This window comes from Alligator sinensis, unplaced genomic scaffold (assembly GCF_000455745.1).
Source record: "Alligator sinensis unplaced genomic scaffold, ASM45574v1 scaffold547_1, whole genome shotgun sequence".
Lineage (NCBI taxonomy): Eukaryota > Metazoa > Chordata > Crocodylia > Alligatoridae > Alligator > Alligator sinensis.
The window spans coordinates 68,418-89,770 of record NW_005842217.1 but is presented as its reverse complement, the minus strand read 5'-3'; the positions used below and the strand labels follow the sequence as shown (position 1 = coordinate 89,770).

The 21,353-nt window shown below is 44.9% G+C and overlaps 1 protein-coding gene and 1 pseudogene across 1 annotated transcript in view; one reads left to right on the top strand and one right to left on the bottom strand.

Annotated features, from left to right (window-relative positions):
* The window catches only part of CSMD2 (CUB and Sushi multiple domains 2), a 92,025-nt gene that overhangs the window by 4,726 nt on the left and 65,946 nt on the right, over positions 1-21,353 (top strand). The window lies entirely within an intron of this gene.
* LOC102368620 lies at positions 14,701-15,279 on the bottom strand (annotated as a pseudogene).

The window sequence follows — 21,353 nt, the reverse complement described above, 5'->3', positions numbered from 1 at the left end:
TTAGATGACCCCAGCTAGATGCCATCTAACCTCCTCTTGAAGACCCCCAGGGCAGGGGAGAGCACCATCTCCCTTGGGAGCCCATTCCAGACTTTGGCCACTCTAACTGTGAAGAAGTTTTTCCTAATGTCTAATCTAAATCTGCTCTCTGCTAGCTTATGACCATTATTTCTTGTAACCCTCAGGGGTGCCTTGGTGAGTAAAATGGATTGCAGACCATCCACAGATGCCAGCGACCGCCATGCGCAGGGGATGCGTGTGCAGTCACGTGCACCCCCTACGCGTCGCCCCTGGGCATCTGAACTCGAAGGCTTCTGGGTTTGGGGCTTGCACATAGGATGCCTGCCATGGATTTAGGAGTATCTGAAGCCCCAGGCTGAAAATTCTGGGAGAGAAGATACCTGCTGGTGGTAGACAGATGTGAACAATTGAGCTCTGCTCAGTCAATGGAATTAGGAACTGATTTGGCTAATTAGGCTGGAGACACAAAATTTAATAATTACCCCCCTCAAAAGAAAACAAACAACAAAAAAACAAACAAACCCATGAACCCATTCAGGGTATACCACATAGCTTTGGTAAAGTGGAATTACATTTTTTTTTTTTTAAATGCTTTAAGTCTTTTTAATTTAATTTAATTTAATTTTTGAGAAGGGGGAGCAGAAATTGCAATTGTGGGCTGTGACATCTTGCTCTTTCTCGGCCAGCAGCCAATCCAGCCTCTAGGGGAATCTAGAGAAATTCCAGATTGAGGAAGGCTTGATAGTCTAGATACTCGACCACCCCCTTGTAGCGGTCTGGTACCAATGTAGTCCCTAAAGGGTGGCGGTTCTACTTAGTACACTTATAAATGAGGATACTTCTGATCGGTGATGCACGTGAACCGGTTCCCCCTCCGTGACACTCTTGGAACAGGTTGAGGCAGAGACATGAAGTCACTTGGCCAAGGTCTCAACACAACTCAGTTTCTTAGCCAGGATTTCTAAATCTCACAGCTCTGCTCTGACTCTTGCAGGGCAAGCTGTAATCTGATAAAGCTGTTCCTAAGCACAGAAAGAAGGGATTAATATGTTTGCTGTGTTTTAGCAACACTTGATGAAGGCTTTGTTTGATTCAGCATCAGGATTAAGTCAGACAGAGAACTCTGGATTGATTTCTGAAGAAACCAGGCTGTCATAAGATCTTTTTTTTTTTTTTTTTTTTTGTCTTTTAAAACAGAAGCCTGGTTAAAAAAGAGAGGCATATGTTCTCTTGATGTTTCCATATTTATAACATCTTTTATTAATAATGTTCATCACACACACACATACCTATAAGGACCTTTTCATTCTCTTCAGCTCCAGGATTTAGCTAATAAAGCAAATCATCCAAACCCGTTAATCTGTAGTATTGGACAGTTGTGAGATTACTGCTGCTGCCCTATACACCATCCCAGCCTTAGCCAAGTGGCACTTTAGAGGCAAGCAGTGGGATTCTGTTGCTGACATTTCATTTCAGATCATATTGAGTGGTTTCCCCTACGTCCTGTAAATTCAGGAATTAATGCTAATTCATTTAACCCTCTGTGAGGTCACTTTTATGCTGCTTGTTTTATGAAGGACAAAACACTTTCAAATAAAAAGCAACAAAAGCTTGAGAGAAATTATGCTTTACAGGGAGATCAAGATATAACCATATCCATAACCATTCGCCATATATATTGTGTCTAATCCTAAATGAACTATTCATAGGGTCTGCTTTTAAAGGCTGACTTTTTCTCTCCTACCCTATATGAAAAGGGAGCAAAGTACAGCCATCTATATAATTGCTTTTGCATAAAATACTTCACATCTTGCTTAGCGTGCCGTGCATAATCCTGTTCTACTATAAGGAGGAAAGATGTGTATATCCACGTTAATAATGTCTCTTTAATCATCTCTTGTACCTTGATGTGTTTTTTATTAAGACTGGAGGAAATGCAACAAAATATTTATTTTATCCCTCTAAACAGGAACGTCAGGGGGAGAGAGAATCAGATCGGTTTAAAAAAATGCTCCTCTAATTGCACTTCTAATAAAGTAGCACCTGCCTTTTCCTTGATGCCGGTGTTGTCATGCAAAAGAAACAAGCAGATGGCTCTGGGGTTAGGTGACAAGGACACACTCATGAGCGTACCTGCATTTCATTACCCTTACTCAGGATGCTTTTACATCAAGGACTGCAAGGACACCTGAAGAACTGGTGCTAAACATCTTACCTTTGGGAACAGGGCTGTTTAGGGTTAATAAACTCAGGGGTGAAAAATATTGTATTGTCACCAAGAAAACCAGGGCTCCATTGTGCTGAATGCTGTTGAAGCATAGAGAGTGGTCCCCGCTTCCTGCAACTTGCTTGCAGTTAAATACGAGTATAACAAGGGGTGTGGGCACATTTTAAATTTACAGGTCATAAATTGATTTTACCGTGTAGTAAAAGTGAAGTGGACACATCGAATGCAGCTCTAATATGTAGTAAATCACTAAGCCCTAGAATCCAGGGTAAAATAACCCCTTGAAAAATATACAAGAACATTACTTACCTGGGGAAGCTGTTATGGAGAGCCTGCTGGGCATCTGATTCCCCTGAAGCAAGGATTTCTTAGGATCATACCTTTTACGGGACCAACTATCACGGAGCCCTTTCATTTAACAATTTCTGTCACAGAGCCCTACCCCGTACCCTGCAGAAGCCATCAGGACTTATGGTAGAGGTGATATCTTTTATTAGACCAACTCGATTTTTGCAAAAAAAATTATTTAATTGCAAGCGTAAAGGGTTTTTTATTGTGTTTTTTTTGCAAAAAATCGAGTTGGTTTAATAAAACATATCACCTCGACCGCGAGTCCTCATTGCTTTTGCCTCTAGAACAATATGGATACAACCTGGATACCTACCCCATACCGTTTGCTGACGTGGAGCCAAGCGGTACAGCCTGGCAACAGTGGCAGATCACCCCCAATCTTTTTGCAGATCCCTAGATGACCTATCACAGAACCGCAGGCTTCCACAGGACCGAGCTTGAAAACCACTGGTTTAATACAAACCTGCTCCCCCACCGTCTGTCTGACAGGTGCTCGTTATAATTGTGCCTGTTTTGGGAGCGAACCGTGTATCTGCTCTTGGCGATGGAGTCAAATCAGGGGTAGATTGCTCTAGCCTATCTGCACCGGAAGAGTCTGCGATATGTTCCTCTCTCATGTCTCTGCAGACAGATAAAAACATACTGAAACCCGGCGGTCCAGCCTCACCACAAGATACACCGTTCAGTGGGTTTGGCAGAGCTTGATTATTGTTATTAAGTACGAAGCAGGCCTGCCAGCACCATTTCATAAGGAAGATGGTGATAATTGATACCTCGTGGTTATATTGAAATCCGGCTGCCAGCATGATACAATATTGATCCTTTCCACTAAAAAAAAAATAATAAAAATTAGCAGGTGCTTTGTGAGCCAGCCAATACATGTAGGAAACCTAAGCCACCCCTTGTAACTTCCTCTCTTTCTCTGATTGCAACAGATGTCAATTAGTTTGTGGGAAGTAATTTCCTAAAGGGTTGTGCAGAGTGAATATTAATTGCATGGTTTGGGAGAACGAATCTCTCCTGTAGTGCATTGTTTCCCTGTCTGTATTTGTCTAGGGTTTTGTGGTTTTGGTCCCTCTTCTCTTTATAAAATAACTCCCCTAATTCTTTGGACATGGCGAACAATACGATTATAATTTTTCCCCCCTTAGTGGCTGCTACGTCCTTTAATAGGGCTAAATATTAAATAATGTGTTTAAGTGCTTTGATGAACTGGGTCTGGTAGGGACGGGGAACTTCCCACAGGTCTTGCAGTGAATCAGTAGCAAGGCGGAGAGATGCAAGGGTCCTAGATCCACTAGGTATCTTTTTCTGCTGGGTCTCAGCCTGGATAGAGCTTGTTTAGACTGTGCTCTTAAAATCCTTGACACGACAGCATTTTGGTAGGGAAGAGAGGACAAGCTTATTAATGAAAACTGCTGATCCAGCACCAGCTCTAATATTGGTGATGGACACGGCTAGAAATAGCATCCATTACAAGCGTTGTTGGGGGCTTACTGGAAGGCCCGTCTAAAGCCAGCTGAAATGTGCTCCTCTCTCCTGCTGAACTAATGCACCTTCTGCCCAGACCGTGGGAACACAAATCCAGCCAACAGATTACTTCAGCTGCAGCACCATGGCCTCTTTTTTTTTTTTTTTTCTCCCTTTTAATCTGTTGTTAGAATTTTTTTAATCTTTCGTCTCCCTATTTAATACTTATCATAATGTGCTGAACTGGCAATAAGACTAATAGAATTTAGTTAATGAATATGCCAGGGGAAGCCTAATCTATTTTGTGTAGTACCAGGAAGGCGTTTGACCTTCAACAAATAAAGCAAGCACTTTTTGAGAAGCGTGCTTGCTTGCTGGGTTTGCACCATGTAGCCAATATCCGGATGTTCAGCCTTGGAAGGTTTTATCTTAAAAAAAAAAAGAAAGGGGGGTGGTGGGGAAGGTAGGATATGCTGTATCAAAAAGCTTTTTGTGAGACTGGATTTTTTTTCCTGTACTTGCTTTATTCGCATAGTGGCCAGTACCATACCCTGGTTACTGGTGGCACAGGGTGCAGAGGCAGCAGCCAGACTTTTGCTGCTCGGGGTGGAAATGTCACCTCCTTTTCTTCTGGCCATTGACCTGGATGTTGAGCAGCCAGAAAACCAACAATTTTCAGCGGTAAAAAAAAAATGAGTGGCTTTTCCCTTCCTTTGCAGTGCTGAATCTCTGGCTGCTCCGGCACAGTGCACTGTTCTGGCACCCCCACCACCTTCGCCAGCACACGAGAGCTTGTGCCCGCTCACCCACCCCTTGTTACTAAAAGCATCAGAGTAGAGAGCCCCGGCTAAATAGGATCTCTTTAAGAAAACATTCCTGAGCTGAGATGAAACCAAGGCCTCTTCATGATCGGTGTTGATAGTAGTCGCTAGTGGCCCCAACAGAAATCGGGAGGGGTGTGTGACACCTGGCATCCTACAAACACGGAGCAAACAATCCCTGACCCCAAAGATCATGGAGTCCAAATCAACTAGACAAAGGGTGCAAGCAAAGAGGTGTCTTTATTCCCTGTTTGCAGATGGGAAAACGGAGATAGCGACAACTTAGATGACTTGGCAAAGGCCGTGCTGAAAATCAGTATAAGGGTCAGGCATTAGCATCCAGCTCTTTGCACTTCCAGTCCATACGTACCCAGTTCTGTCCAGGACGTTACAGAAAAGCACCTGCGTTTTTTAGTGCGCTCATTTTTTTTTTTCCCCCTAGAGGTACCTGTTTTCCCAAAATGTTTCTAAAGTTTAGCTGAATTTTTGAGGGCTCTGAAAATAGTCAAATATGTAAGGAATCCAGAGTCTACAGTGTACAGGTAGTGCTGCAAAACTGGTAGCAGCCCTGTATTTGTGCCTGTAGTAGGAGCTGGACTCACTTCCAGCATCATAGGGAAGTGGACAGCTGAAGACGTGACATTTGGATAATGGTCTCAGACTTCTGGTCACTTCTCCGGCCTGAAATCCAAGCCTTTTGATATCCCCTCATCAAGATGACAGGAAAAGTAAGCACGGTCTGTCTCGCTTGCTGCCAGCTATCCAGATTAATCCATTAAGTTGGCTCGCTAAGGGACAGTGGCATTCGAGCTAATTTTCTTCCGCAAAACTGAAAAGGTATTCTTTCCCCATCTTTCCCTTAGCAACAGTAACAAAGGCTGCATTAAGCAGTATAAAAATGATATTACGAGATCTATTATAATGTCATTATCATTAGTTTTGAGTATATGAAAAGCATGTGGAACAGCTTTCATGGTAAGGCTTGTAATGAGCCTCAGCTGAGCTGGATTGTTCCAATATTGAAAGAATGCATGGGCTTCAGATGCAATTTCATCATCTGCTTTTACTGGCGCATAGGAAGTGGGGGGAGAGGGAATCTATCCATGGCCTTCAAGGTAACTATTTCCCCCTCATTAGAACGAGACTAATAATACATGGCCCTTTCACCTTCAAATTCATCAACAAACACTAAGAACAAACCAATGCTCTATTGATGTTTCAGTTAGGCAGCTAAGAAAGTGCTTGGAGTTTTGTGTTAACAGTGATTAGCTTTTATATCGCACATTTAATCTGTAGGTCTCAGAGCTCTTAATGAAGAGAGAGACACATTGTCATTCTCCTCCTTTCAATTAGAGATGTGAAATGACTCACCCAGGGTTACACAACAAGACAGTGGCAGAGCTGGGGAGTGCAAAACAGCTCCCTTAATCCAGTGTTGCCCTTGTAGATCACACTGCTTCCCTTAATCCTGACTGCTGAGCAGGGATGCTATTCCAAAGGGGTATGCATGCTGTCTGATAAAGCAAACCAGCTACATGGCTCTCTAGTGCTATATGGAGCTCTGAGTCATTCAGTGTACTAAAAATTATTCCTAGACATTTCCCCTTTTGCCAATGACCTCTAGCAGTCTGCCCTGGATCACACTTCCTTAGTATAACTATTTTACTGAAATGAGTAGCTCAGCGCCCTGAGCAAAGATCCCAAAGAACCAGGAATTCCTCTTGGTCTTATAACAGGATTCTTCTACTAATCTCTCATTGATGCTTCTTTGGCCACATCACCTAAGGAATCTCAGGTTCGTCTTCTAAATAAATGTGGTCTGACTTCCAGAGCTTCTGAGCACGAATTGATGCTGCCCCAAATTCAGGCGACTTCTTTAGGTGCCTAACAGTTAGGTAGCCAAGTTTTAAAAAAAACATTAGCCTTGACCTGTCTGGGCTTCACTTTTCCCATCTGCAAAATGGGGGTGGTAATAATAATAATAATAATAATGACGAGAATGAGAATGATGAGCAGCCATCCGAAGGCAGCCGAGCGGGTTGAAGGTGGCCAGGATCTGGAGCCCAGTGCAGGGGAGGAGCTGCTCAGCTGCAGTTTCCCCCCTGCCTGCAAGGCACAGCAAGGGCAGGAGGAGAGGGAGTTAGGAGGAGGGGAGAGGGAGGTGGAGGTAGGGAGAGCCGAGCAATATCTGGGTGGTTGCAGCTGCACCAGGAGCAGCCCTGCTGGGAAGCTGGGCATGCTGCTCGTAGCCAGGGTTGGAGCTGGTGGGCACAGATGGGAGTACGGCACAGGCTGTCCTGGGTGGAAGTGGGCCAAGCTTGGCCCCACGTGGAGCACTATAGGGGCAGCCTCGGGCTGGATGGGGTCTCAGTCTTCACCTGCACTGCACCATCAGGATGAGCTCTGCTGCACACACCCCTACCACTCCCTTCCTCCTTCCCTCCCCTTGCTCCTGGCTGGCTCCTGGGACCTAGTGTGCAGGCAGCCTCCCAAACACACACACACCCCACATTCCTACCCACACCCACACCTCCCTACACAGTTTACAAGAGTAAGACTTTATTTTGAGCTATTGTGCAATTGCCTCATATAACAACATAAATTAAGACAAAAATGTTTGTTTAAAATAAAATTAAAATATGTTACAGTAGATGTTTGAGTTTTAGTGTATGCTTTTTTTTTTTTTAATCTATACGTTGTTATAATGATATCTTCTAAAAGGTTTTATGTGCAAGGCCTTCAACAGCTCACCAAAACTCGTTAAGTAGCCCTCCAGCTACAATAATTGCCCACCCCTAGGCTAGGGGAAAACAGTGCCCTCTATTTATCACAAATCCCTTAAAGTTGCAGTTGGTCAGCAGTGCAGGAGGCTGGCAGGATGCATCTCGGTGGAGGAGGGTTAGTGGAAAGAGCCATACTGAGAGTTTATTGGAGTGTGTGTGTTTGCAGCGAGGAGTGTGTTTTGAGGCACCGCTGCAGGAATATAAGGGCATTACTCACGATCAGACCGTGATGTGCTAAATTGAGTGGAACCTGTGTGCCAACTTCACAGAGCATGGTTTTTGCCTGCATAGCAATCACTTGTGAAATGTGCAACACAAGGAAACGGAGACGCACATATGTCGTTATTTTAAAAGCCCAATTGGAGGGAGGGTGCCTTGTGCATTTATGTGCCTGCATGCACCTGTGTGTTAACCTCTTTAGTATTTGTAATATGTTATAAAAATAACTAAACAGTCTGGAGTCACCCTAACTAGTGCAGCTGGGAATAGATTTTAATTGATGGATCCTGTCAAACTGTTAGCGGCCATGCAGTTATGAGGACCATTAATGTGATATTTCTTGTCCCTGCTGAGTTAAACACTCTGCCACCAAGTCATAGCCGAGAATTATTTTTCACTTAATATGCCAGCAGTGTCCATACTAACGACTTAGAGGGACCAGGCCTTGGAGATTTAACTCGCTCTGCAATGAAAACTGCTGACCACAATGACACGTTCTCCGGGCACTACAGCAGATGGTGCTAAGACCGCCCCCCAAAAATGCCCAGTTGGTGAAATAAAGGACAAAGATTTTATCACCAGCGGAGTTTGCTCTAACCAAGAGTTTAAAAAGCAGAAAGGATTTTTTTAGGGTCTGTGGAAGGAAGGTCAGGCGGCTGGCATTTGACCCAAGCCTTTCCAACAAACAGAGATCCTATCAAAATGAAACACTTCACTGATAATTGTCCCCCTGACAGAGGGTGAGAGAGAATAAGAGGCCACATGAGATGGACGTTAGTCATGTTCCTTAGTATGTCTTTCCTACCGTGGCTTCACTGCCTCTGGGCTCACCAGCAAATCTGTGACTTCATCAGGGCTTCTGATGCCATCTGCCATGACATTCTCATTAGCAAGCTATCAATCAATAGCTCAAAGTCTAGTTGTGAAGAAGTATCAAGTGGCCTGTCCTGGGTCTCATATGATCGGATGGCTCCGATATGATTTGGAAGGTTGGATTTGAGTGTACGCTTGGCAAATTTGCAGATGACACCGAGATGGGTGGAGTTACAGGTACTCAGGAAGGTAAGGTAAAAGATTCAGAATGACTTTGACAAATTGGAGAAATGGTCCAAATCAATCAAATGAGATATAGGAAGGACAAGTGCAAAGTCTTGCACTTGGGACAGAACAATCTCATGAAGAAACAGGGACTGGGGGAGGACTGGCTGGGCTGCAGTACCTCCTGAAGTCCCTTTCAGCCCTGCTTTTCTTGGATTCAGGATTACCCCTGACCAGTACTTACCGAATATTTGTGAAAACCTCCAACAAAGAAGCTTCCACATCTTCACTGGGCCGTCCGTTCCACTTCCTCACTGCTCTAGCCACAAGAAAGCATTTCCTGACAACTACAGGCTTTATGTGGGTTCTGTATATGCGAATTCACTCTTATGCGATGACCCTTTTTATACCCCAAATTCATTATATGCAAGGTAAATTCACTCTTAAGTGATTGGCAGCAGGTAAATCTGTGGGGGGAGGGGAAAGGCTGTGGGTGGGGGGCAGATCGAGGCCCCAGCGGTGTGGGAGGGAGTGGGGCACAGGTAGGAGCAGGGGCTGGGGGGAGTGGGGCACAGCCGGGGCGGGGAGCGCAGCTCCTGCTGCTATGGGCTGCTGCTGTGGGCTGGGGCCAGGGCTGCTCCGGGCTTTTCCCAGTGGTGGTGCTGAGCCAGGCTGTGCTGGGGCGGGGGGGGCTACAGCCACCCCAAAATTCACCATAGCCCCCCAACACCCCTCCCAGTGCTGCCGCTGCCCACCCCGAGAGCAGTCGGCTCAATTCCCATGCTGGAAAGAGCCCGGTGCTGCCCCTGGCCCTAGCCTACCAGCAGCAACCTGTAGCAGCAGAAGCCATGCCCCTCGCCTCTAGGCCCTGCTGGCTTCAGACTCATCAAAAGCCCTCTGATATGTGCATGACCCTCTTCCTTTCCCCTTTCTTGCCTATTTTTTTATTAGTTGCTTGCTCCACCTTCTTTGCATCCTCTGTTAAGAGCTCACCCTAGCTATTCAGTAGTGGGCCCACAACTTCCTAGTCTTTTTTCTTTCTGGCCAGTGTATTAAAGGACCCATTTGTGTTGCCCTTAGACACCCCTTTCCAATTGTAGCTTGCTTAATACCTTGTTTGCCTTTATCCTCATTTCAACGAGTGGGGAGTTTTCAGCCTGACTTAAACTAGAGCCTGGGTTCAAAGCAGTACTTCTGACCATCGAAGTTAGACCAGCCTTCAAGTACTTCAACCCAAGTCAGAGGATCTTCTGTGTGGATGGCCGAAGAGTTTGGGTTAACAACAATACCCTTCTTGTGGTGATAGAAGTCATGGCATTGTGGTAATGACCTTGTATAAAAATATTCAATATTTATGGGTGCTAAGCAGTACTCTCAGGGCACGTCTACATGTGCACATAAGCGTGACTAAATTTAACGTGCATTAAGCAATTTTTGGCAGGTGTCTACACATGCAGAGACTTGGGTCTAAAGTTAGTCCCAAGTCCCTCCAGTCTTGCCACGTGTCCCTGTGGCCACTGGGTGAAGCTCCAGACTCTGGCCACCGAGCTTGCAGCACTTGGGACTAACTTTAGTCCCAAATTGAAGTCAGGAGAGGCTGCCAGCCAGGAGCCGTGGAGCTGGGCTCAGGCTCAGGCCAGCCCCCTAGTGGTTGGGTAGACCTGGCAATAAAGTTAGTGCCGCGTCACATCTACACATATGTTAATGAGCTTTAACTAATCATGCCTAAATTTGATACCTGCATTTGTAGGTATCAAATTTAGATGTGATGGGCACTTACATACATGTCAGGAACCTGCCTCAACACGCAGGAAATCCAGCACCTTTGAGCAGACTTGGAGCACGTACATTGACCTGCTCTGGCAGCCTCTCATGTCACATTTATCAGTGGCGAAACACGTCTCCACACTGAGAAAATAGCGGTGGTGTGCTTTGAAATAAAACACATTTGATGTGTTTTAATTCAGAGCACCCTGCCACCATTTTCTCAGCGGGGAGACGCACTGTGCTGCTGATACATGTGACACATGGGCGCTATTAATTAGTGCGGCTCGCTAATTAAAAGTGCCCGGTGCCGCGTCAGAACCACGTGTAAAAATGCCCTGCTAGCCAAAGTTAATGTGCATTAAGGATGCGCATATGTAGATGCGCATCTGTAATGTGCATTAATTTAGGCTGATGCGCATTAATGCATCTTTTGCAGACGTGACCTCAGTGTCTTATGTCTCTGCCAATTTGACCTTAGCCCTGACAACAGTACCTCCTGGTTTCCAGGCCAGATTCAAAAGCTCGTGAAAGAGTAAATCTTACTGTCTTCAGGCAGTACTGGATGGGAGCCCTTCATGCTAAAAACCCATCTCCAGCCCTCAGATAAGCTCTGTAATTTAAATTTGTATAGAGTTTCAACAGCTTGAAGCTTCCTTGCTATGCACTCCTTGCACCATTTCAAGTCTGTGCTGACACGGCTCCCCCATCCTCTGCTAACACAGTCTTAACCTACAAGTGCCTACTGTTATTCCTTGCCCTGAGACAGGAACTGCCAGCTCTTACGAATTATGTACTCATTTAAGGATGTTGAAAAATGGAATCAAGAACAAAATAATCAAACTTATTTTCCCTTGGGGAGCTGAGCTGGGATTACATCCTTGGTTTTGAGAGGTCTCCAGTGTTTTAAAAGGTGGTTTATTAACCCAGTGAGTCACTGAACTTGCACTCAGAAATGAGATTTTCCATCTTTAATCAAGCCAGCAGGGTTGACTGTGTTTAATCATGGGTGGAAGAACACGTCTACTGCCTTGTCAGAATATTGGCACCCTTCTTAGCAAGGGGACATGCTGAATATATTCAGATTCACAACCTCACCCCTCCTTACCAAACGAAGAAAATATAAGCACCATTCAGAGTAAACCATGAAGCTGAACCCAGTTCTTTTCAACTGTCCAGGGCAAGGAGAACAGGTGTACCCAAGCAAAAGTGCCCTTCCCTCTGACTGGGCATGGCATTAGAATAAAAGGGCATAGAATCACAACCGCTCTGTTCTGTATATAGGTTGTGCCACCGACTTTGAGAGTCCTAGATTAAGGCATTTAAACGCCCCATGCTTAAGTTTCTTCATGTGCCAAGTGGGCTCTGAGTAGGTGATTAGAAGTCTTTTGAGATCTTCAGGTAACTTAGTGTGAGTTGTGGGAAGTGTGGTGCTTTTCTCCCCACTCTCCCTTTCCCCACGTCCTGTAGTTTTTAGAACCATTGTTTCATGTAAGAGCAGGTGCATCTACACATGCAATTAATGCAGCACGATAAACTCCGGAGCAGTTTGAACCAGACACAACTGCTCCCAGGTGCAGCATCTACACATGTGCCTGGGACAGCAGCAGTTTGAGCTGGGGTCACCATCTACATGTGTGTTTTGGCACAGTAAAGTACTCTGCTGTAAGATAGTACAGTCCCCAACAGTCCTATCCTATGGCGGAGTTAATTAGTGCACTTTGCCTTAATATTGACACACACATAGACTGTGATGCTCTACTGCAGAGCTAATTAATCTACTCCGCAGTAAAGTGCACGTGTAGATGCACCCAGTTTTAGTCAGAACAGATTCCTTCCCCCCTAGTTTATTTATGCTGCTCCTTGTTCATATTTCTTTTTTTAAAAATTCACCCATATTGTCATAACGTGTTTTTTTTAAATCAGCTTATAAATTGCTTTTCTTATGCGGGAAGGTGGGATTTCTGTGCAATGTGCATGGGTTTTTAGCCCGCTGAAAATGATGACGCAGCAAGGCTCTTAACATGACCTTCTTCATAGCCAGAGCTCTACCCTGATAAAGGTTTTGAAATGAAGGAAGTACCCTGGTACCATGCCCTCCCAATACCAGGAGCCAGTGAGTTTGGCAAAAGGTGTGTGGGGAGGCATTTGTCTTTTTCCATCAGGAAGCTGGAAGGAAACTACCCTTGAAGCTTCCAGAATTGCAGGCTACTGACCCGTGCAGTTGAACTTGTTGCATCTCTCTTGTTTTCCTATGACAGTTATTGACTGAATAAATATCCAGATTCCCTATGGATCCTTAGACCAGTTCTTTGCAGGGAATTCACTCGAAAAGAAAAAAAAAAAGCCATTGCCTTATTGGGTTGTATTAACAGGACTTGCAAATCCAGGGAAGGGATTCTTCGGCTATATTCAGCACTGGTGAGGCCGTACCCGAAGTACCGTGTCCCATTTTGTGGCTCACACTTAAAGATGGCAGGGTACAATTTGGAAAAAGTCTGGTGCAGAGAAGCAAAAGCGATTGAGGACTTGAAGAGTAATTAGAGAGAAAATAGAGATGGGCTTTTCTCTGTGACTGTAGGGGACATGGCTAGGAGCAATGGCCTCAAGCTTCAGCAGGGGAAATTTAGGTTGGAGATTAGGAGGAGCTTTCTGACCATGAGGGTGGCTGAGCATTGGAACAGGCCACCTAGAAAAATGGTGGCATCTCCATGCTTGGAAATAGTCAAGAGCAAGTTGGACACCCTTGGCTGGGATGGGTTAGTCAGGACTGGTCCTGCTTTGAGCAGGGGGCTGGACTAGATGAGGTCCCTTCCAGCCCTACTTTTCTGCGATCCTGTCAGATCATCACAATGTAGCTTGTTTCCTTTCCATCCCATATTGATTTTAGCTTTTTTCACTCTCGTTTTCCTCACAGCTGTCTTTATAAGACGTTCTCACATACTCCATCCCTTTTAGCACTTTGTCCAATTTAGTTTCTGAGGGTCAGATTTTCACCCCTCCCCCCAGTATCAATAGGCATGAATAAGATCGCAAGCCTTTATCAATGTGCCATGCCCGATAACGAGAGTCACTGCAAAACAAAAGGCGACATGGGCCAAATGCAAACTTTCCGCCTTGAATCTTCAATATTGCTGGATTATTTAAAACCAGGGGCGGCCTTCAAATGTTGCTGTAGATGAGAAGCACTCGCCTATTGGCAAAGTCACAACCTAAGCGAATTGGAACAGGAGAGGGGTTGAGAAACAGAATGTAACATCTCCTACTCAATACCCTAATTGTACTTTGTTCCCAATGCCGGCCATTCATTACGGCTGGAATTCACTTGCTCAGCAATCGTTCAGCCAGGCTGAACTGTAATATGCCATTACCTCCTCCTCGTCCTACTGTAACTTGCTAGTGTAACCTTTCCCACTTCCTGCATACTGTCTATGAATACAAAAATCACCGGAGATCTAATGATAAAACTAGTGCACTCTTTTGGTCTCTGATGTAATGCGGCTAACCTCAGTGGGACACACGGCAATGATAAATGTGTTCCTCTGTATGTAACTCAGTTTGGTTATACTAACAAAGTTGTTTCCATCTGATGACACCTTAATGGCTTAAGTGAAATGAATTGCTGGGTGTTTTCTAGTGGGCAAGAGTTCACATCACAAAAGCCGTGGCCCCGCTAAGCGTTAATTGGCATACCTGCTAGTTGGTAATTCTCTGTGGAAATGGAGCCAACTAACCAGAGTCTTCCCTCCTATAGACGGGCCATTTAGTTTAAGTGATGCTAAAGACCTCTGCCCCCACCAGCCATCCTTTGTGCCATACCTATACCTAGGACACATGGAAAACGTCATTCTCCAGGCTGTGCCAGCTCCTCATTCCTCACCAGCAACGTTCATGTTAAACTATCCTCCCTGTAAGGAATTGCACTTCATCTGAGTCTGCATTTGTTTTTACTTAAGTTTTAAGCTGCAGCTAAAGGGCATGAGGAGATGGGCTCCGATGGGTCTTATTAACAAAACACACGGTCAAAGTCACTGGTTTCTTCTTTCGTCTTCTTTCCTCTTCTCTGAGAGCCTTTCTGGCTCCCTCCGATCCCCGTTTCCTTTTTCTTTTGTGTTTTCTGCCTCATCTGTGCCGCCTTCTGTTTGTACTTGTCTTTGTCCTTTTCGGGTTGCTTGTGCCACATGGCGCCCAGCTCCTTGGCAATGTCCACTACTGCCCAGCGTGGGTTTGATTTCTTAAGTGCCGGGCGGTGATCAGCCATGAAGAGGAAGAAGGCAGGCAGGGGCTTCTTGGTCCGGCTTCTTTTCTTCCTGTCTCTCGTATTCGGCACCCTCCTCACGCCCCGCAAAGGATTCGATTTGTTCTTCTTTGTGTACTGGGCATTATGCTGCTTTGCCATCTCCTCGTACTTCTTCTTTTCCTCGGCGGACATTGCCTTCCATTTTTCTGAGCACTTTTTGGATAATTCGACGGCGTTCGGGCTTTGTGCCACTTGGGTTGCTTTGTATTGCTCCTTGAAAGTTATGAAGAAGAGCAGATAGGAGGATAACTTCCCCTTCGGTTTTTTCCCAGCCATCCGGGCCATGGTTTCAAAAGCTTGGTCTTACATAACGACCAGGTTCAACCCAGGGGTGGTTTGGCTCCAAGCTCCTTTGGTGGAAATCAAGGGAATAACCATGATTTAAAACCATAAGCAGACAGAGGTTCCTCCTTCTTGTGGCATGATGATCACACGGGAGAGCTGTGCCCGGAGAGACAGGATCTGGTGTTACAGGAGGCAGATACGCATTCAGGTTTGAAGGCATTGTGTGGTAGGCAGCCGGCTTGTGACATCAGGTGAGACCTTGTCCAATCACCCTCAAAGCTGGTTTTGGTCATTGAGATACTAGAACCCTATTGGTTCATAGGTTTGGATGATGTCATACTTGCCGTGATGCAACATAGGGCCTTTGCTGCCCTCCGAGCTATGGCAGAACGTGTCGAGCTGGCAGTGGGATGTAGCTCTGTTTAATGCACAGTATGCCATAAATGTGTGTAATACTCAAAGAGATAACCGGATGGCTCTAATTCTTTGTCATGATAAAATGCGAAGCCGCTGTTAGCTGCTGAGAGGTGGCAGCTCATAATGTGAAAATGGTTTAGTAGCAGCCCTAAAAATAATTGTATGTGACAGCTGTTACTTGGTTCCTGTCAGGATAACTACCGTAATTTAAATCTGCAGCACTTGGACTACAAGTCTAATTTACTTGGGTGGACTTTTCATTAATTTGAAAGGTTCCGAGGGTTTAAAAGCCTCCATTAATTACATTTTAGCAAATGAAAATATAATAAGGTTCGGCCGGTTTGTGCAGGCGCACCACTAACAAGTTTCTTATGTTTGCCTTTTTTTTTTCCCGTTAAGGTTAAAACAATTGTGTCGCGAAACTAGGCAGTGCTTCTGACCTCGTCAAAACTTTCGATTGTGATTCTGACAGCTGCTGAGGGCAAATCTCTGAACGCTTTTAATGAAGCAAGTTGAAAAGTTGACCATTCGGTTCTGGTGCAGGTTGACTCGCTGTTTATATTACCGTAGCACCTCCTGGTGTTAACGGATGGGCGTACCCTGTTGAGCCCAGACATACCGGGGGACAGTCCTTGCCCCAGAAGAACTTAGTTTAATCGGAGAAGGCAAAGGATAAGATAACAGAAGCCCCATTGCTCCTTCATTACAGACGGGTAACTGAGGCACAGAGGTCCCGATAAAACTTAAGCCCATGTTTCACGCCCTTCAAATGTATGGGATCTAAAGCGTCTACTTTAAACTTATACTTAACTGCTGTGCTCTGCCTGCATTAGACAGATTAGGAGACTTGCCCACGCAGGTAACTAGTCTGTCGGAGCGGGAAGTTGAATCCAAATACTCTGAATCCTAGCCTTAAGTATAAGCTGATCCTTCTGAAAGCAGTCAAACGTGACATAATTATGGGTATGCTGATATCAAACAGTTTCTTTCTTCATTGGGATTTTTATTTTTTAAAGCACAAGTTGAGATGCTTTGGGTGATCTATAGTTTACTGCATTTCTGTGCTTACGTGCGCTTTTTATCAATAACCTTACAGTAGCAACTAAAAATGGATTAAACTCCCAGTCACTTCAGTGGCACCGTAAGGCTTGCAGCTTGCATGTCATTTTTTGTTACCGTGCATGCGGTGCGGGAAATTTGAACTCCACCTCTCCATCCTGGTTTTCCTTCTGTCGAGTCTTTGTTCTGAAAAGGGAACCTGCATTTTTGATTATTCTGGGGCAATGAAATAATTTGATTACTGCATTTGGAGGTCTCTTCAGCAGGTGCTTTATTATCACCATAATTCAGCCTGGGAGACTTTCTGAATTCCCCAATTCCCGGAGTTCAAGAGCTGCAAATAAAGCTTTTCTGCTTCTTTCTGATTTAGTTTATTTAGCCTCATTTATCTGACTCCTTTCCAAATCCTCCCCAGGAATTTCATTTAAATGAGGAATTAACAATACTTCATTTGAGTGTCTTAGGGAGCGCGGTGTGTTAAAATGCACATGAGATGGACAGAGTCATATTTGGCTTAGGCCATTTATAAATTGCATTTGGAGTTGAGGCTGTTAATTTAATCCCATCAGAATGCTTGTTCACGTCCCTAAATTACCTACAAAATAGGCAGCTTCTGCTTAAGCAAGAACCAGGACTGGAATATCGAAATACATGCAGTCCGGGATTGTGAGAGACTGGCAGCGCTGCCAGAGAGGCAAAGAAGAGCATAGCATGGATATTGTAGACAGAAACCGGCATGGATATTGTAGACGGGAACCAAAGTGATTGGCAGAGCTGGGAGAAGGGCTGCAGGAGTGAAGTGGCAGATGGTCATAGCCACGGTGTGCGGATAGCTTGCTGGACTGAGCACTGCAGCAGAGCGACTGGAAGGCTACCAGCAGTCTAACTCCACTTCCATGTGTTTATTCTCACAATAAGACTTCCGAGGAACCCATCCTTGGACAGGGCATGCCATGTGCATGTCCATAGATTTGTCTGTGTGGTTAGAAAAGGACTTTAAAGAGATATCCCGACCTTCTTATTGTTCAGCTGCTCTCCAGAAATTTAATTTCTGAATAGCTATTTTAAAGTTCAAATAATGACCTGAAGGTTTCTTATCTGTGTGACTATATACCGGCCTCAGGTGACCCTGCAAGTAAAGATTAATAGAGCTTAAATTGGTTAAATGCAGTTGATTTCTTTTTATACTTCTATCTTCTGTCTTGATCTTGACCCCCCGATGCTCATGTTTTTTGGGAGGTCTGTGGGAGATACTGGAGCTTGCTGATATCATCAGTGCTGGACATTACCTGTTTTGTTCATAAAGGGAGCTGATTAGTACCTAATCTTCCAGTTCTGGAGAAACCTTCTCCTAGCTTCATAGATTTCGTAGACATTAGGGCTGGAAGGGACCTCGCAAGATCATCGGGTCCAGCCCCCTGCCCCAGGGGCAGGAAGTCAGCTGGGGTCAGATCACCCCAGCAAGGTAAGCATCCAAGCTTTTCTTAAAGGTATCCAGAGTAGGTGCTTGCACCACTTCTGGGGGGAGTCTATTCCAGACTTGGGAGACTCAGACAATAAAGAAGTTTTTTTCCTTATGCCCAGTCTAAAACAGTCTTCTAGCAGTTTATGACAATTAGACCTTATTTTTCCTTGGGGTGCCCTGGTGAACAGCTATCTCAGCGATCTAAGAACACTTACCCTTTCATAATGACTGCATGTTAAACATTTTCAATCTAAGAGAAGTTGAATAAAATAAAAGCATGTTGGTCAAGTGTTTGCTGAATTAGAAACTGGGTTTTGACAATGCATGCTTCTAACCTTTTATTAGTATTTATCCAAGGAAAGTTTTGCCTTTTCATATATGTGTAGGCAGTGAATTCTGGGTCTGTAGCTGAGATCTGTCTAATTAAAAAAATGAAATGAATTCAGGGTGGTATGCAGCCTTCTGCAAATGGGGCAGCTCATGGACTCTACAGAATGAGTGGCCTGCTCCTCATTTGAGGTCTTAAGAGGTGCATCTGCTTGCTGTGCTGTGTCCCTCTGCAAGCAAGTGAATTTCCCCGTTGGGCTGAACAAAATTGAGTTTGAAGGGAAATACAAGTGGTTCAATAAAGGTTGTGTTTACCCAATCGCAGAACAGAAGCAATGCAGTGCGAGCTCCAGTGGGCACTTCTACGTGCAACTTGAACAGCGAGTTCCAACTAACAGATTGGGAGGTCAGTGCAAACAGAGATTCATAATGTTCATGCTCAGATGCATTCATTGAAGACCATACGTCAAATGATTTCAGGAAACAAATTTATTAAAACAAAAATTGTGGTTTATTTGTGTGCAGTTCAGTGCACAGGGCCAAATGGACGAGATCATTTCATAAGCTATTGGCAATGAATAATCTGACCGTCTTTAAATTTCCTAGGATGGCTACTTTCCTTCAGACTAAAGCAGCGCATCTTTTGGGTGGTGGCAATCATCTTGACATTCCCATGGTGTGTTGTCATCTCCTGTATGTATTGTATCTTTTTGTCCACGATTCAGCTTTTCTTTCTTCTCAAAAAAAGTGTTTAATACTTGTCTTAGCATTTCTAGAGACGGCTGTGGCTAGCAATGGTTGCAATGTTGTTTTTTTTCCCTCTTCCTGTCATATATGATAAGTCAGTAACACCACAATAAAATAGAACAAGAGTTATCTGATAGCAGTTTATAGGGAACTATAATTTAAAAGTGACTGTCCCTACCTGATAACAAAATAAAATACACTGAGTTTGCTTTATGTTCTGTTATGGGGAATTGCAAGTGCAGAAGGGGCAAAACACTCGGGGCTGTAATATACTCCCATTCACCATTTCATTTTACGGCATTTACTTAACCGCTCAGCTCTATCACTAACCAATCCAGCCTCTTATTTACAGAGTCAATGGTTTCCTGGGCTTTGGAAAATGCCTGCTCCCTTTCCTGTCTTCCAAGAGTACACATGAGAGGGGCCAAATCTTGCTTCAATCCCTGGTATTAGCAGCATGCAGACAATACTTTTACCGTTTTTACGGGGAGGCAGATGAGAAGTGGTGGGAACACGGGGGTTTGGTAGGGGAATTATTGTGGCCTGAAAAACAGAAGCTTTAACTAGGGGCTAGAAGTTGGAGGGTGCAATGGATAGCTGTTTTCTATCCCAGGTTGGGTTGCCAACTGTGACTGAAGCTATTCCGGGAGATTTTTTTCCCCAACGTGACACATTTTCATTAACCTGTTCATATCCTATTAAAATCTCCCAGATTGCTTTCAGTAGTCACCAAGAGACCGATGCCGATTCCGGTAGACTCCCGGCCAGTCCGGGAGGGTTGGCAACCCTAATCCCGGGTGATTTAACAGAACTTCCTGTTTCTTTGGTGCTATTTATACCATGCAGGAGAAACCTTGCAGTTTCTTATTTGGCTTTGTTTTAGGAGGTCTGGTTGGAAGATGGTTCTCATTCTTGTCTTGCGTTTCATTCCTACGCTGAGACGGCACCGAGTAGCATTTCGACTCTTGTTAAAACAGAACATGTGCCCTTCCTGGATGGTGTTTATAAACCTCCAGGACTGTGGTATGCACGGTTATGCATTTCTTAGCTTCCCAACACAATTTCCAATACACGATGGGTCTGCGTGTGTTCGGTTCCTTCAGACTGCCACGTGCTGTTGAGGCCCCAAAGGTGACCTAGGATGTCTCTGACGTAGCTCATGCCCAGCAAAGTGGGAGTTGAATGTAGTTTCTCCTAGCTGGTGAGAGAGGACTGGGCCAGCCTGAGCCTCAGACTGGTCTTTTGGCACGGGCATCCTGCACACTAATGCACCTGGCACTCCAGTTTAAGGCACCCGTATCTGAAAGTGCTGTGTGATGCTATGGAGCAGCCTGTCCCTTTGGCTGAGTTCAGATCATCTCAGGGAGAAGTTATCTTTTGAAGGTGGTTCTTCTCTTTTGAGGATCTCAAGGCAACGTAAGAATTGTTGTTCCCATTTGATACATGGGACAACCCTGCTGCCCAGAGAGGGGAAGCGAGTACATGCCAAAGCATACACAGACGATGCAGAATACAACCCTCGCCTTTGATTCCCCCTCCCCCTGCTCCAAGTACTTGGCATGCTGCCGCTTCAGCTGTAGATGAGAGCGTTGGACTGTGAAGGCCTCTTTATCTTGATGGATGTGCACAAGGGCATGTCAAAAAGGTTCAGTTAAGAAAGTTTAAAAACAACCCAAACCCCTCTGAATCTTTGTCCATGTCAGAAGTGAACTTAAACCAAAGCTCCTTGGAGGGTCTAGACTATCTGCCCAGCACCTTATTTTAGCCAATTCCAAACTTGCAGGGACATTTCAACACCACGAACGTCAACCATCATGAAAACAGCGCGCCATCTGAGCCTCGCCTCAGGAGATTCTGCAGCAAATGCAGCTCGTTCTCGTTAGATTGCCAGCCAAACGTTTTAAATGCCAAGCGATTCGCAGAAGGTCGGCAATAAATACAGATCATTATCCAGCGAAACTTTTAAATTGCGGCAGCGGCCTCTTAGTTGGTGAATGCGAAAGAAGTTGTGAAATGTGCCGTGCTTTGCCGTAGCGAATGGAAAGTGCAAAGGGAAAGG